Source organism: Schistocerca cancellata, chromosome 5 (genome assembly GCF_023864275.1).
Source record: "Schistocerca cancellata isolate TAMUIC-IGC-003103 chromosome 5, iqSchCanc2.1, whole genome shotgun sequence".
Classification (NCBI taxonomy): Eukaryota; Metazoa; Arthropoda; class Insecta; order Orthoptera; family Acrididae; genus Schistocerca; species Schistocerca cancellata.
The window spans coordinates 165,407,260-165,421,782 of record NC_064630.1 but is presented as its reverse complement, the minus strand read 5'-3'; positions in this window follow the sequence as shown (position 1 = coordinate 165,421,782).

The window sequence follows — 14,523 nt, the reverse complement described above, 5'->3', positions numbered from 1 at the left end:
CCAACCGGAGATATGTAGTGTACGGACGATGTTTTTGTTTACAGTGCAAAGAGAATCCATGAAGCAAAGATAATATTCCCTTCCTGTTCAGCAAAGTCTAAACTCAACAAAGAAATAGTGTGGGAGGGGTAACATGTTGAAAAAACATAAAAATGCTTATACTCTAAGAGGTATATTGGTCAAGTTCTTTCAAAAAGGTTTTATTCTTCAATAGCTGAAAGCATAAATTTCTACAAAACCTTAGAACGCCATCAGACTGCATATACAACGTGATTCAGGAGAAAAGTCATAATTTGTGAGTTGATTCTACATGTGAAAATAAACCGAAAAAGTCCGAAGAACATGTGTCCGTTTTTCGATCATTACAGGCCTGGTGAAGGTTGAACACTACACACATCCATGAATGGATATGAAGACAGGTGTGAATATTACTTACTGAAATGCTGTGTAAGTGCTGTGCTGGACCGAACAATGGTGGGACATATGACTGATGCACCCTACAAGAGGTGTTCAAGAAGTCCCTCCACCCACCTGAATGCATTTGTCAAAGCGTTGGAAGATACGTTGTCTTGGAAGCAAGTCCTTCGTGTCCGTGAATACCAACATGCTACCCACGTCACCCATGTAGAATAAAATGGCTTCAAATGGCTCTGAGCACTATGGGACTTAACATCTGAGGTCATCAGTCCCCTAGAACTTAGAACTACTTAAACCTAACTAACCTAAGGACGTCACACACATCCATGCCCAAGGCAGGATTCGAATCTGCGACCGTAGCAGTCACGCGGTTCCGGACTGAAGCGCCTAGAACCGCTCGGCCACCTCGGCCGGCATGTAGAATAAATCGACAAGTTTTTTTTTTTTTGTGCACAGGCACTATAATGCCCATGCAGCTGTGACAATAACAGACACATTTCCCTGTGACACGGCATTCCCCGGAGTTTTCCAAACATTACGTGAATCTGGAACACAGCCCAGCGTACAGATAACATCAGAACGTGAGGCGATCCAGTCAGTTGAGGAAAGCGAAGAGATTTTTGATTGTTGTAATGGTACAAGGAAGTCCATGATGGATCACTGATTCACTCTATCAGACGAGTAGCTCAGTATTTGAAGACGACTTCCTCAAAGGTGGATTGCCCGTGGCGGACCCATTAACTCTCCTGCCAGATCACCCGACCTAACCCCATTAGACTCTTTTTCTATGGGGCTACTTAAGGGTGGATGCACGTGAAGATCTTGTCACTTACGTCACCAATGATGCTGCCAACACTTGCACGCGCTAAAATGCGATAATGTGGAGACGTCTGTGAGTTACCACTTATTGAAAACTTCATTGCCATTTAAAATGTGCACTTTTCGGAATTGATAAATTTAAGCCAGGTGAGCAAAAGCTATGTTTGTCTGATTTGAGAAAACCAACTAAGCACATGTTGGCAACAATATCTCGCAGGCTGCTTGAATTTGCGTGCGCGATGACATGCTTGACTAACCTCAATGCTAGATAACTCGGAAACGTCGCTACCTACCGATTTTTTTTCTTATCAGTTATTTCGCTGCACAACCTCCTCTGCTATACACTTACAAGTTTTTCAGATCGTTCCTGATCACACTCCAGCTGTTGCAAAACTAAAAAAAAGCTCCTTAAAATAAGTTGTCTTAGTATTTAATAAGTTCACTCTCATAGTATAAAAATATTTCTGTTACTTAACATGTTGCACGCCCTACATACGTTCTTTGCTTACTTTAGGTCTGCATTTAAAAGTATATGAATCATATCTTTGCTATGTGGATGCTCTTTGCATTGTAGACAAATAATCAAGTAAAACAATTGTCTGAGGCTGAAACTGACAGGAAGTATGTTACGAAGTGTTACATGTTGCAGTTGTTTATTTAAAATATGAGTCGTCTTTGTACTACATTCATTTACACATTCTCCTGAACAAAGAATAAAAACCAAAGTAAGACACTGTGCCATCCACTGGAAAAATATAAGCGTATACCACTGTTTCACCTTATATCTAATAAAATATCATAACATTAGTACGTTTTTATTATCAAAACAACATACGAAGTGGCGTTAAAATTAATGTTGAAATATTCTTATTTAATGCAAGAATGGATGACATACTGCCTACGAAGACATTAATGTAATGGGAAATGTTAGCCATCTGCAATTGAGCATCATAGCCTAAACTGGTTATGGCACACGAATAAACGTTTTTTTTTTACAGTATTTGTGACTGGTTACATTCTTTACCAAGAATCCTCAATGCCCACAGAGTTCATAAGAACCGACATGGATAAAATAACAAAAAGTACCGTGTGTGTACACAAAGTGTGATACGTGAGTATTGTTCAAAACAATCATGCAGAATGGGAAGTCCCACATGGAATAATGCAGTTGTCAGTGCAAATTCTAAAATTACATAATCCTTTGACGATATACAAAACGATAGCTACAAAATGTTTCTCTTGCTTTTTGAGAGAGAGAGAGAGCGAGAGCGAGAAGACATGTTGCAAGCCATTGATATTCATGGATGATTAATTACGAACAGATACTGCCATCCGTGTGTGCATGTAAGTCCAAACGGACCACAAAATAATACTGAAGTGCATCTGAAAATCGAACAAACACATGTCATGAGAAGGTATGCTGAATAAGCATCAGTCGAAAACATACTTCAAGTGTATGTGGAATACTAATGAAATTCACAAATGAGACCTACAGTAGGCTCCAGTCTCATCCAGTTATACCGCGCAGCATGCTAAGACACAGGATGAAACCACTGACCACAAAAATCAGGAATAGCGCCACAATGAACCATATCACATGAATGTATCAGAGTTTGTGTATCTCTTTAAGAGCCTGCTGGCTGAACCGATTTTTGGTGGTCTGTACTGTAATTGGCTCTCCCAGGTCAAATCTCGTAAGTGACCAACATACTCGTATATTATCCCAGGTGGCTGTCGACTTCAGTGGCTGCACAGTTAGCTCTACTAATTGCTACGCGAAGGGGCCCAGGTTCGATTCGCAACCAGGTGAGACATATTCTATATCTGTGCATGTGTAAGAATTTCCTCGTAGGCCCCTGAACCGAAGGGAACGGAATCTGAGACAAAAGCTCCTTGCCACGAGAGGACCCACAGAGGGATGTTTACATCGCTCTAGTTCCAATATTTACGGAGATACAGACGTATGTTTTTAAGCCACTGCCATATAGGCTGCCCTGGATGAGCTTGGTGAAATAGCTTAGGCCTGTTTTATCGACCTGTTTTGCATGGCAGCCTACGCGTCATTGGGAAAGAAGAGTTTCCAAGCTCTTGGCGTATTGGCGTACTACACGAGAGGCTTGTTGTAGGAGTAGTACCAGTCTGCTAATCGACATCTTTTGCGGGGGCTACACTTGTGGATGGGCATATCTGCAGGGAGGTTAAGATGAATACACGGAGGGAGAGGAGAGCAGAAGGGGGTGAACAGGAAGAGAGGGGGGCAGGAGGGGATGGATAAGTAGAGAGGAGGTAGGAGGAGATATAAAGCCAGGGTGGAGGACGAAAGAGGGAAGTTTTTACTTACATCAGGGGATGAATCTGGTAGCTGATTATAAATTTACATCCAAATTAGGTACAGAGGCTTCCATGCAGCTTGAATTATTTTCTTGGAGGATTTTAGTTCGTTAGAACTGAAATGAAGTCATGATCTACATATCTCACTAGTCTATTCTATCGACATACACTTAAATTTATCCCAAAAATCTCACTGCTCTCAGTTCCACACTACAGCAGTCTTTCTATACACACTGCTAAGTGAGCTTCACTACTTTTCAAGAACCCCAGTGTACTTTAAATTTTCCTCTCGCAAATGAACAGAATTGCCGATGCAATTCTGTTTGTGTAAAAGTACTCCGTCTTCAGGCCACAAGTGGCCCATCGGGACCATCCGACCGCCGTGTCATCCTCAGTTGAGGATGCGGATAGGAGGGGCGTGTGGTCAGCACACCGCTCTCCCAGTCATTACGATGGTTTTCTTTGACCGGAGCCGCTACTATTCGGTCAAGTAGCTCCTCAATTGGCATCACGAGGCTGAGTGTACCCCGAAAAAATGGCAACAGCGCACGGCGGCCTGGATGGTCACCCATCCAAACTCTGGCCACGCCCGACAGCGCTTTACTTCGGTGACCTCACGGGGACTGGTGTATCTACTGTGGCAAGGCCGTTGCCTGTTTGTGTTTAAGGGGTGGAATTTAAAGTAGACTTGAGCGGCAGTGAGAATTTGGTTGGAGGAGGGCGGTGTGCCAGGGTAATCTGTGAAGTTGTCTGGACTGCTGTGCTAAGGTGGCTTATTGGCCAATGCACCTGCTTAGTATGCAGGAGCCCCAGTTTCGATTCCCAGCGTTGGTATAAATTTTCACTCGCTGCTTCAGTCTGTATACATAAAATCGTATTTGTATGAGACCAGTAAAATCTCTGAAACAGTATCATTTCATCACCATTATTTCCTGGGGCCTTTGTCCCACTTTAACGTGGGGTCCGCCCTGTTACTACGGATTTGGCCATGTTAATGTCAGAGGGTGGCCAGATGCCCTTCCTGTCGCCACCCTGATCCCCCCGGGCTGGAAGTAGTGTATCCCAGCCATCTGCGTCTAGTGTAAGCCATGAAATAGCGCTACCGTTTTCATATGTCTGCGAATCGTGTAACTGGGGCGGGACATGGGGACCAGACCCGTATTCACCTAGTGGGATGTGGAAAACAACCTAAGAACCACATCCAGGCTGACCAGCACACCGGCCCTCATCGGTCCGCCGGGCAGATTCGATCCGAGTTCGGCGCGACTACCCGAGTCTAGGAATCAGCGCATTGGTGCTCTTGGCTAACCGGACAGGTTGTAACAGTATCATTTGTTTTGTATAAATGCTTGCACCTGTGTTTCAGGATGAATCTTCCATTTACGTTGGATGCTAAGATGCTGTTCCCAAACATGGAGAGCTACAGCAATTCTTTTCATGTGCAAGGGGAGAATTTAAAGTAGACTGGGGTGCAAAGAGAATTTTGATCAAGGAGAGAGGCCAGCCAGGATAATGTGCGCAATAGTGTGAACCAGTGTGCCAAGGTGGCTTAGTGGCTAAAGCACCTGCCTACTAGGCATGGGACATAGGTTCGATTCCCAGGCTTGGTACAAATTTTCACTCGCTTTTTCAGTCTATATACATGAAATGATATCTGAAATTTCTGAAAGGTGTAATTAGATTTGTATTAACAGCATGTAGTTCACAATGATAAAAGGAAACGCTTAAGAGGTTCAATGTTTGTGACCTACGAACACTAATCACAGGAATAAGACACAGAAAATTTTCAAATTTCACATAATTCTTAAAACTCATTAAATTAGCCAAAATTATTAATTGTAATTTGTTTCTTTGTCTTGAGTATGCATGTAATATGTGAAAACAGCTATGTACTTCACTGTGTACAATCTTCAGCCTTGATCGCGCAACGTGAGAGGGGGAGGGGATTTCTCAAAGATCCTGTCAGAGGGGACAAAGTTTTCCTTCTGCAAACATAGAACTGTCATTGACTGCCAAAAATTAACTACAACACTGACAAAATGCAACCTAGAACACCACATAAACACAAGTAAGAGTACTGCAGGAATAATGTTCGTGTGCCTGATACTGAAATGACAGCAACACCACATGAAAATTTCAATCAAACAGACAGAGGTAACAGAAGCAAAATCCAGCAGGAAATGTAACCTACATTGAGATAAATATGCCCCACAAAATTGTTTGACAACGTATTGTGAATAAAAACTGCACAAAAAATCAACAACCAGTACAGTTTTTCTCATATTGGTGGAAGAATTTATAAAAAAAAGCTTATCATGTTCCTGAGTTCCACTCTCCTCTTATGTTCATGGGATGTATAAAAAGTTCTCGTAGCAATCTCACCTAACCGGAACATATTCTCCATACCAGATTAATCTGAAATTCTGCTTGCACTTACCCTATAAAGCAAGTAAATGTAAAATTACGGCCACAGAACTGTGACCCCATGTAAAAGTTTCTGTATCCACAAAGTTTAGTGTTGGAGAGCACTAACTACGCACTAAAGTCGCCTCAGTTAAATACATTTAATCTCCAAACACCATCTGAGTACAGAAATTGTATAACACTGATAAAACAAACAGTTTATGAAATGGCTCAGACATGCTTTGTGGCACCCAAAAGAACAGGAGCACTAAGTGAATATTTCATGATGCACTACAAATCAATCAAAAAATAACTCTTCATTCATCCGTGTGACACGAGAGTACACTAGCATTATGAGTGGCACAACGCTTACCTTCCTACTAATAAACTGTAGAGAATAGAAGTTTGGAGAGCAGAATGGATCAACATTTTCTGGTTACACACATGGCCTCAACATTTATTGTAGATCCATCCACCACAGAATTTCAGCTCAGTTCTTTTTAAACTATTAAAAATCTATATAATGCCAGATAGCCGAGTAATACAGGACGCATAACATCTGCTAAATTCAGAGGTCTGAAGATTATCTTGACAAAGCAGATTCACTGAAAAACTGACAAATGTGCTCATAATAAACATATTCCAGTAGCACATCAGCACTGCTGCTGCGATAATGTCTCTTTAGCACGTTCCACTGTTCCTCGAGCAACATATGACCAGCACTTTGTGTGATCTTAGAGTGAGTCATGTCACGACCACACTTGTGAACTGTGCGTGAGCCGATACAGCTTAAGGCCGATTTGCCTGTCACAGCCAGACTACCAGTACTGCATAGTTTTCCTGTCATTATGCATTACTGCTGAGCGCCACACCACCATGCTACTAAAGCCGTGTGAAGCACCTGGATATGCTGTGTACAACAGCCATGGCACGCCACACCCACAGGCATCAGCTGCCTGCCGCCACATGATGACACATCTAAGCATGGCTAGGGCTGCCAGCTGAGATGTCCACGTCATAGGGGCGATGCTGTTTGTTGCTACATAATTGGGTGGCTTACAACACCCAGCATAGAGCTGCTTTCGCATGGATAGCACCAACTCGCTGCTACCTGTGACTGTGTGGCAGCCTTGTTCCCTTGCTGAGCCTGTACAGCCTTACTGCCAAGCCTGTACTGTCGCCCATTTGTTACCCATTCGTCTGTGTAGCCCACCTGCTCATCCCAGGCGTCCAAGTCCAATACCAGGGGCACATCGTGCTTCACTATCGTTGCAGCCAGTAGCTGCTGCTTGGTCCTTACCACATCCATGCGAGCGCCACGTGCCTGTGGCGATGCCCTCTATGTGTGCCATCAATCAATGTGTTTAATGTGACAATGCACCATGTCACGCAACATCTGGATAAGTACCCTTAGACATCTGATTGTCAAGAGCAAATACGGACTCTCAGACCAGGAAATTATAGTTTTAAATTGACAGATTCGAGAGAAGCTTTTGTGTTCATCTTCATCAGCAGTTTTAGAGGAAGACTAGCCTTTTCCCAGCAGCTTTACCCATGAATGCATTTGATACATATATTGCACACACCTCTTCTCCTTCCTGTGTCACTCTATCTGTCCACCTCACACTCCAACTTCTATGTATTTATATCCAAGTCACCATCTCTTCATCCCCTCTTTGTCGATTTCTCTACCCTCTCTCTCTGAACACGTCTTTCTTCCCCCTCCCACTGATCATATCCTCCTCTCCCTCTCTCTTTCCATCTCTGCCTCTCCCTGTTCTTCCTCATCTACCCACTACCCCTCTGCACCTTCCACCTGCCCCACACATTTCCCCTTCCCCTCCTCTCTTTGCCCATTACCACTTTCCCCTCAATCGGTCTGTCCCCTCCTCTACTCATTTCAGTGTGTCCCCAGCTATGCTCATTGGCACATGTAGCTGCTGCAGTGCAGTTCAGTAAAGGAGGCCAATACAACTCCCACAACCCACCTCGAATGCATGGCAGGCTACACGTAAGGGTCTTGAAAATCATTTATGTGTTCCTGGTGTGAAGACTGCCAAGTAAATCAGATCGGCAAAGCGGGCCAATACTACTGCATCACAACACTTTCATGCAGGGCAACCTAAGGTATCCTGACATGTAGGCTGCCCTGCAACGTAGGTTGATTTGACAGGAAAATACTGTTCCCATACAACATGCCTACTATGCAGATCTCGCTATACGTCAAGGGCTGGAAAAAACACTTCATTGGTCGTATCCTATTGGAGTAGAAGCTTATAAACTCTACTGTGCTGAAACTAGTGTGACCTATTGTTTCTGTGCCAAATTTTGTTGAAATAGATCCAGCAATTTGTAAGGGATACCAGACATACACACATATGTACATACATGGTGCTTTATATACATAACAGGTTAAGGTGTGAACTAAAATACAAATATAAAGTACAAGCTGACACATCACTTTATTTTATAGGTTTACAGATTATGTTGATTATTCTCTAACGCTGTCAGCTGTAATAAGTTTATTACTAACTGGTTATGAGCTGCGATTTTGTAGATAGAACGCTTAATTTGTATTTCTGGGACCCTATTACGCTAGCTGCATTGTTTTGCTTAATTATTTTCAGGAACAGTAGGAAGGCAGATGCTGTGAAAAGCATTATTTCTAGATGTATAGTTTTTAAGTGTTCCCTTTGACACTGATATCCACTACTCAACTAGTAATATTTTGAGGAGTGGATTGTAGTGAGGCCAAGAAAATAGCTGTTCCATCTTTTATGTGGAGACGTGGATGCATTTGCTTCAAGAACAGATTTTACTAGTGTCGTCATTAAGGCAGAACTTTTATTTTGTACTTGCAAGACTTGTTAAACGTTACTTCTTGAGACGAGTGTTGTGTAGAATTCTCTAATAATCTCCAGGACCTTGCAACTTGCACGATATTAGCGACCACAGGGAGTCAGAGCTGATCATGGAATTTCTTCAGTTTCATTTTTAGTGTCACTGTCTGTGCTATACCTTTCAATTTTCATATCGCCTGGGCACCCCAATGGGAGTAGATTTCTGCCTCTTAGAGCATCTAACACCACAAATATGAGGCCTTCATCGGTTTTTCAACCCCTTGTGGCTTAATACAGCATCTACAAGGATCCGAAACCCTCAGAGCTCGAGAGGTGTCCCTGTTGTTAAACTACGGTGGGAGTGACTTTCTGCTTCAAGACTAGACACTGACGCTACACTATCGTGCGGCTAGAGAAGACACGACCCATTACATTCCTCAATCCTGGATGTGTTAATCATACTACTTGCGGAAGTAGCAGCATTGGATCTCAAAGTGCACCACAAAGGAGTTACTACGATTAGTACCTGCTGTCGCTGAAAACGTCTGGGCGCTGTGTGAACTACCAGATTGTAGGACGAAAGTCTTTAAATTTTTCTTCTCTACTTCTTTGTTACAGTTCCTGTCTCTTCTCTCTGCATCTCAGTAGTCAACCAACGTTTTTTGTTTCATAAGCGTGACAACTGGAATTCAGTATACCTCAAAGATAAAATGCACTAGTGAATGAAGCTACGATGTATTAAGTGATGTAAACTAGAGATAAAAACGAGTCATGTGGAAGTGATTAATATGTGTGTGTAATGTTTAACGATGAAACTGAGTACACTTATAATGGATATTATAAACGTGGCTTATTTTGATGTTACTCTAAAGGGGAGCGAAGGTCGGTCGAGACATGATGTTATATGATGATAACTATAATGTCACTCAGAATACGACTAATTAATAAAGTATCCTAATACTGAATAATGAGAATGGAGTTGATCCAGTTCTTATGTAGCGAGTTCCAGTATGAACAATACTCTTCCGTATTTCTGTTAAAAAAAGTGTGTGAAATCTTATGGGACTTAACTGCTAAGGTCATCAGTCCCTAAGCTTACACACTATTTAATCTAAATTATTCTAAGAACAAACACACACACCCATGCCCGAGGGAGGACTCGAACCTCCGCCGGGACCCCGTATTTCTGAACAGTTCCTCTAATTTCGATGTGAATGTCGCCTCTACCTTTTGCTCTACTCTTAAGAATGGATGGAAAGATGTGGAAAGTCAGCTTTGGTGTCTCGTCGAATAACACTCCTTAGGTAATTTTGTATTGATGTTGAGTATTCCTACTTTGTGGGAAGTTAATTCCTTGTGCAATACTTTCTAAGAGGGCAGGCTTTTAGGTGTTTAAAAGTAACCGCAATCACTTATAGTATAGGCACTTGGCCTTTTTATTATGTTAAGCAGTTTACGTTACATTGTCACACTATAGACTTTTGATGTGAATACTGTACTTCTCTTGAAAAGACTAGGATGTGGACGTTCTTTTTTGTAAGAAAAGGATTTCGTTTTGACTATTTATGCTTCCATTTGTACTGGAAAGAATGTATTCAGCATTGCACTTCCTATATATCTGTTTTCTAATCTGCCACTTCACTCCATCTCAGTATTATAGTCTTAAATTGCTCTGCAGCTCTTTTTCAGGTGCCACTCGTAAGAAGAAAATCTACTCGTCGTGTCTTTAATTTTTATGCTTGCTTACCCCCACTGATTTCAGTCTATCCTTCACTGTGGAGTTTTCTGATATCGATCTCCAGTGAGGCATGTATACTCCGTTCCCGCCCGCTTGCTTTACCCAGCGCACTTTTCATGTGAAATTCAAGTTACAATGTTCCTTGCATTGTACGGTTCAAAATTCTACTATCCTGGCAGGTCTCCACCGTGTGTCAATGCAACGACGCTAGATCCGACGGTGGCCACTGCCTGCAGAATTTAAGGCTTTCTGCGATTACACACGCAAACTCGCTAACACACTGCCCAAATCTTAACTACACTACACAATCCACCGCTCTGACGAGCCCTGTGGAATCAGTTAAATTGGATACACAGTGGGACGAAAATACTGTCTGTATAATTTTGACATTTAACTTGCAAGCCTCTATCATTAGGGTCCTGTATAATTTTTTTAATGTGGGATGGCGCATCTGTGTACAAGCAGTGCCGCACTGTGGCTGACACTGTAAACCCACAGCTTGATTAACTGTGCTGACAGCGCCATCTTTGAGCCTCCATTGTCAGTTCATGACTTGGCCAGCAGGTCGTAGTACTGTTGAGGCTGAAACGTGCGATTACTGGCTGCAGTCGCCTGAACTCCTTGCAACCTTGTGGGCAGCTTGGGAGCTCATTGAAGACCATGTACTTCCGTCTATGGTGACCACACACTCTGTTAAGCACCGTGCTTCGCATTTTCTAATTTCCAGCCCTAGATAGTACAACAAGGAATAGCTCAGTAGGTAGTACAACTGAAGAGGAATGGACTTCTCTACATTCTCGAGGGTTGGATCCCCTCAGTTACAAATCGGAGGATTACGCTGCCTGGGCTGCTCTCAGGGTGCAATCGACGCTTTTGGAAGAGCCTCTGCCACTGCCGTCTGTCTGCCGGCCGCCGCCGCCCCCACCTCCGCCTCCGTCCGTCCGTCTGCCAGCCAGCCAGCCGCCCCCGATAATCGCCGCCGCCCGATGCTCGCCGCCGCCGCCGCCGCCGCCGCTGCCGTTGTCGCTCGCCGCCACCACTCAGTGCTCTCCGCCGCCGCCCATCGTTTTACTTCTTTTCCCACTTCAGAAGCTCTTGTCGCCAGTAGACAACGCATTCCATCATTGACGCCTCCACTACCACCATCATTTACACCTCCCCTCCTCCTGCATCCGCCGTTACCTCGTGGAGTGCCTCCTCTGGGCTTCCATCGTCTACTCCACCTTCCCTTCTATCTTCTCCCCTTCCCTGTATCCCCAACTGTACATTGCTCCTGCTCCTGACCCTGCTCCTGCTCCTGCTCCTGCTCCTGCCCATGCCCCCTCTTACAGCTATTGCCTGCTGAGAAGACTTTCCTCCACTCCCCACCACCCTGCTACAACTACTCCTGCTTTCCCCACCAGTCACCACCCACTGCACAACAGTGGCCACCACAGAGTGCCCCACCTCCATTCCCAGTGCCGCTACCTCATAAGAGGGGCCTGCCTCCCACCACCTCCCAATCTATGAAGTCCTTCACCTCTCCTCCCACACCACACCCGCAAAAAACATTGCAAACGCCCAGTGGAGACCTCTCCTCCACCCCCTTCCAAGAAACCACCACCTACCATTCTTCCTTCTGATCCCCTCCTCCCACCTCCTTGCCAACTCTGATTTTAAATTCCTAGATACCTTCACCCTACCCTCGAAATCTGTAAATACATCCCCAGTGCCCCCATTACCCAACATATCCCAGCAGAGACTTTATCTTCATCAAATCCCATTCTCCACACTGATCTCCTCTGGCGCCTTTCCTGCATCACCTTTGACCCCCATGGGGCCCTCACCCCTTTTCTTACTTCCTCCTCTCCTTGTCAGCCCCAGCCCCCTCATCATCCGCCAACTCTCACTGACGTGATCACAAAACTCAGCCCTGTGATCACGGAGGCAGAGGTGTTGGCAGGACTGAATGCTCACCCTACCCTGGAAATCCACTCAGCCTGCCATATTTATAACTCCTCTGGCCCTACCTTCCTCATGCGTGTCTTTACTGAGTCTGCCCCCTCGACAGATCACTTCCTCACTCGGGGAACCCTGATTTTCAACCATAGCCACCCCATTGACCCAACCTGTTCCCCTCCTCAATCCTACTGCTACCAGTGCTGTCTCCCATACAATAACCTCCTCACCCAACACTACAACAACCCCTCCCCCCATCTGCCCCCCATTGTAAAGCTTCCCACTTCGTTAAATAGTGCCCACCCCACCAACTACTCCAATTACAAAACCAATCCCCCTCACACCAACCCTGAGATCACTGTCCCCGTTCGCCCCATGAACCAGCCCATCCACCCCAACGATTCCCTCCATCCTTCCCCTGCAACTGAGGACATCATCTGGTTCCTGACCATCATCCTGCAGAATACCCTCCCCATCCTACACCCCTATACCCTCCGGCAGATTACCCTTGCTGTCCACTCTGTCTTCCATTTGAATACCTATGCCACCTACTCACACAACCAGACCCACTTTACATTCACCCACCTAGACACTCTCTTTTAAGCTACTCTCTCCTCAACCTACTTCCTCCCACCTCCTGGCATGTCAAAAGTATCAAGTCCTCTATTTCAACATTTGCTCCCTTCCTGCCAACAAATACCTCTTTGTACATACCCTATTCCTGCACGAGGTCGACACCTCTATCCGTAGTGAAATATTCCTCCAAACTCACCATACTGTCCGCACCTCTCCCTATCACCAAATATCCTCTTCCCCTCACATGAAGTGGAGTCGCTATTCGCCACTTCAAGTATCTCCCTGTCCAGCCACAACCCCTACTCAGTGACCCAACTGAACACCTTCTCCTCAGCATATTTCCCCCCCCCCCCCCCACACCATCACCTGTGCCACTATGTATATCTGTCTCGCAGCTCCTCTCCCCTATGACTTCATTTCCCATGTTGACCGTACCATCTCCGCTTGTGTGATTGCCACTTACTTCAACATACACAGCTGTGACCCTGCCACCTGTTAGTAGTGGCATTAGTCCCTTGCCATCCTCCATGGTGACCTTGTTCCACTTCCACCCCAGATGGTCCGCAGCTCGTGGTCGGGCGGTAGCGTTCTCGCTTCCCATGCCCGGGTTCCCGGGTTCGATTCCCGGCGGGGTCAGGGATTTTCTCTGCCTCGTGATGACTGGGTGTTGTGTGATGTCCTTAGGTTAGTTAGGTTTAAGTAGTTCTAAGTTCTAGGGGACTGATGGCCATAGCTGTTAAGTCCCATAGTGCTCAGAGCCATTTGAACCATTTGAACCACCCCAGATGTCATCCTTGCTCCTACCTACCTCCTTGGTAGTATAGCCATGGACGTCCGCAGTCCCAATGGTAGTGACCACCTCCCTCTCCTTCGCCTATGGCCCCCCTCCAGCCCCTCACCCTGCTGCCTCTCCAAAGTCCATCCATGACTACCGCCACGCCACCTGGGATGCCTACTGGGAATCCATTACTGCCCAGGTCAAAGGCCACCCCCTAACCTTTCACCATCCCACTGACATCACCCATGTCTATTCCTTCCTCCAGAAGAACGTCACTGATGCTGTGGAGTCCCACGTTCATAACAAACTCATCCATCCTCAACACCCTATGCTTCCTCCACAGGCCACCCTTCTTCTTTGTGAATGCTGCAGACTCTACTGCTCCTTCCTCCACACCTGTGGCCCTGGGATACACTCCTCCACCACTGACAATTCCAGCGACACATCCTGAACCTTCTTACAGCAAAGAAATGGTGGGACTGGCGCCAGACATGTATACGTGTCAACTCCAACCTCCCTGTCAACTCCTCCAAGGACTGGTCAGCCTTTCACCGCCTTACTTCTAGTCATCCCACCCCACATTACCCTCTTCTCCATGACAACCTCCCCTTCCCTGACAATCTCAGTAAGGCTATCCAAGGTCTTCTCCAATCCTAACGATCCCCAGTTTGATTATTCCCTCT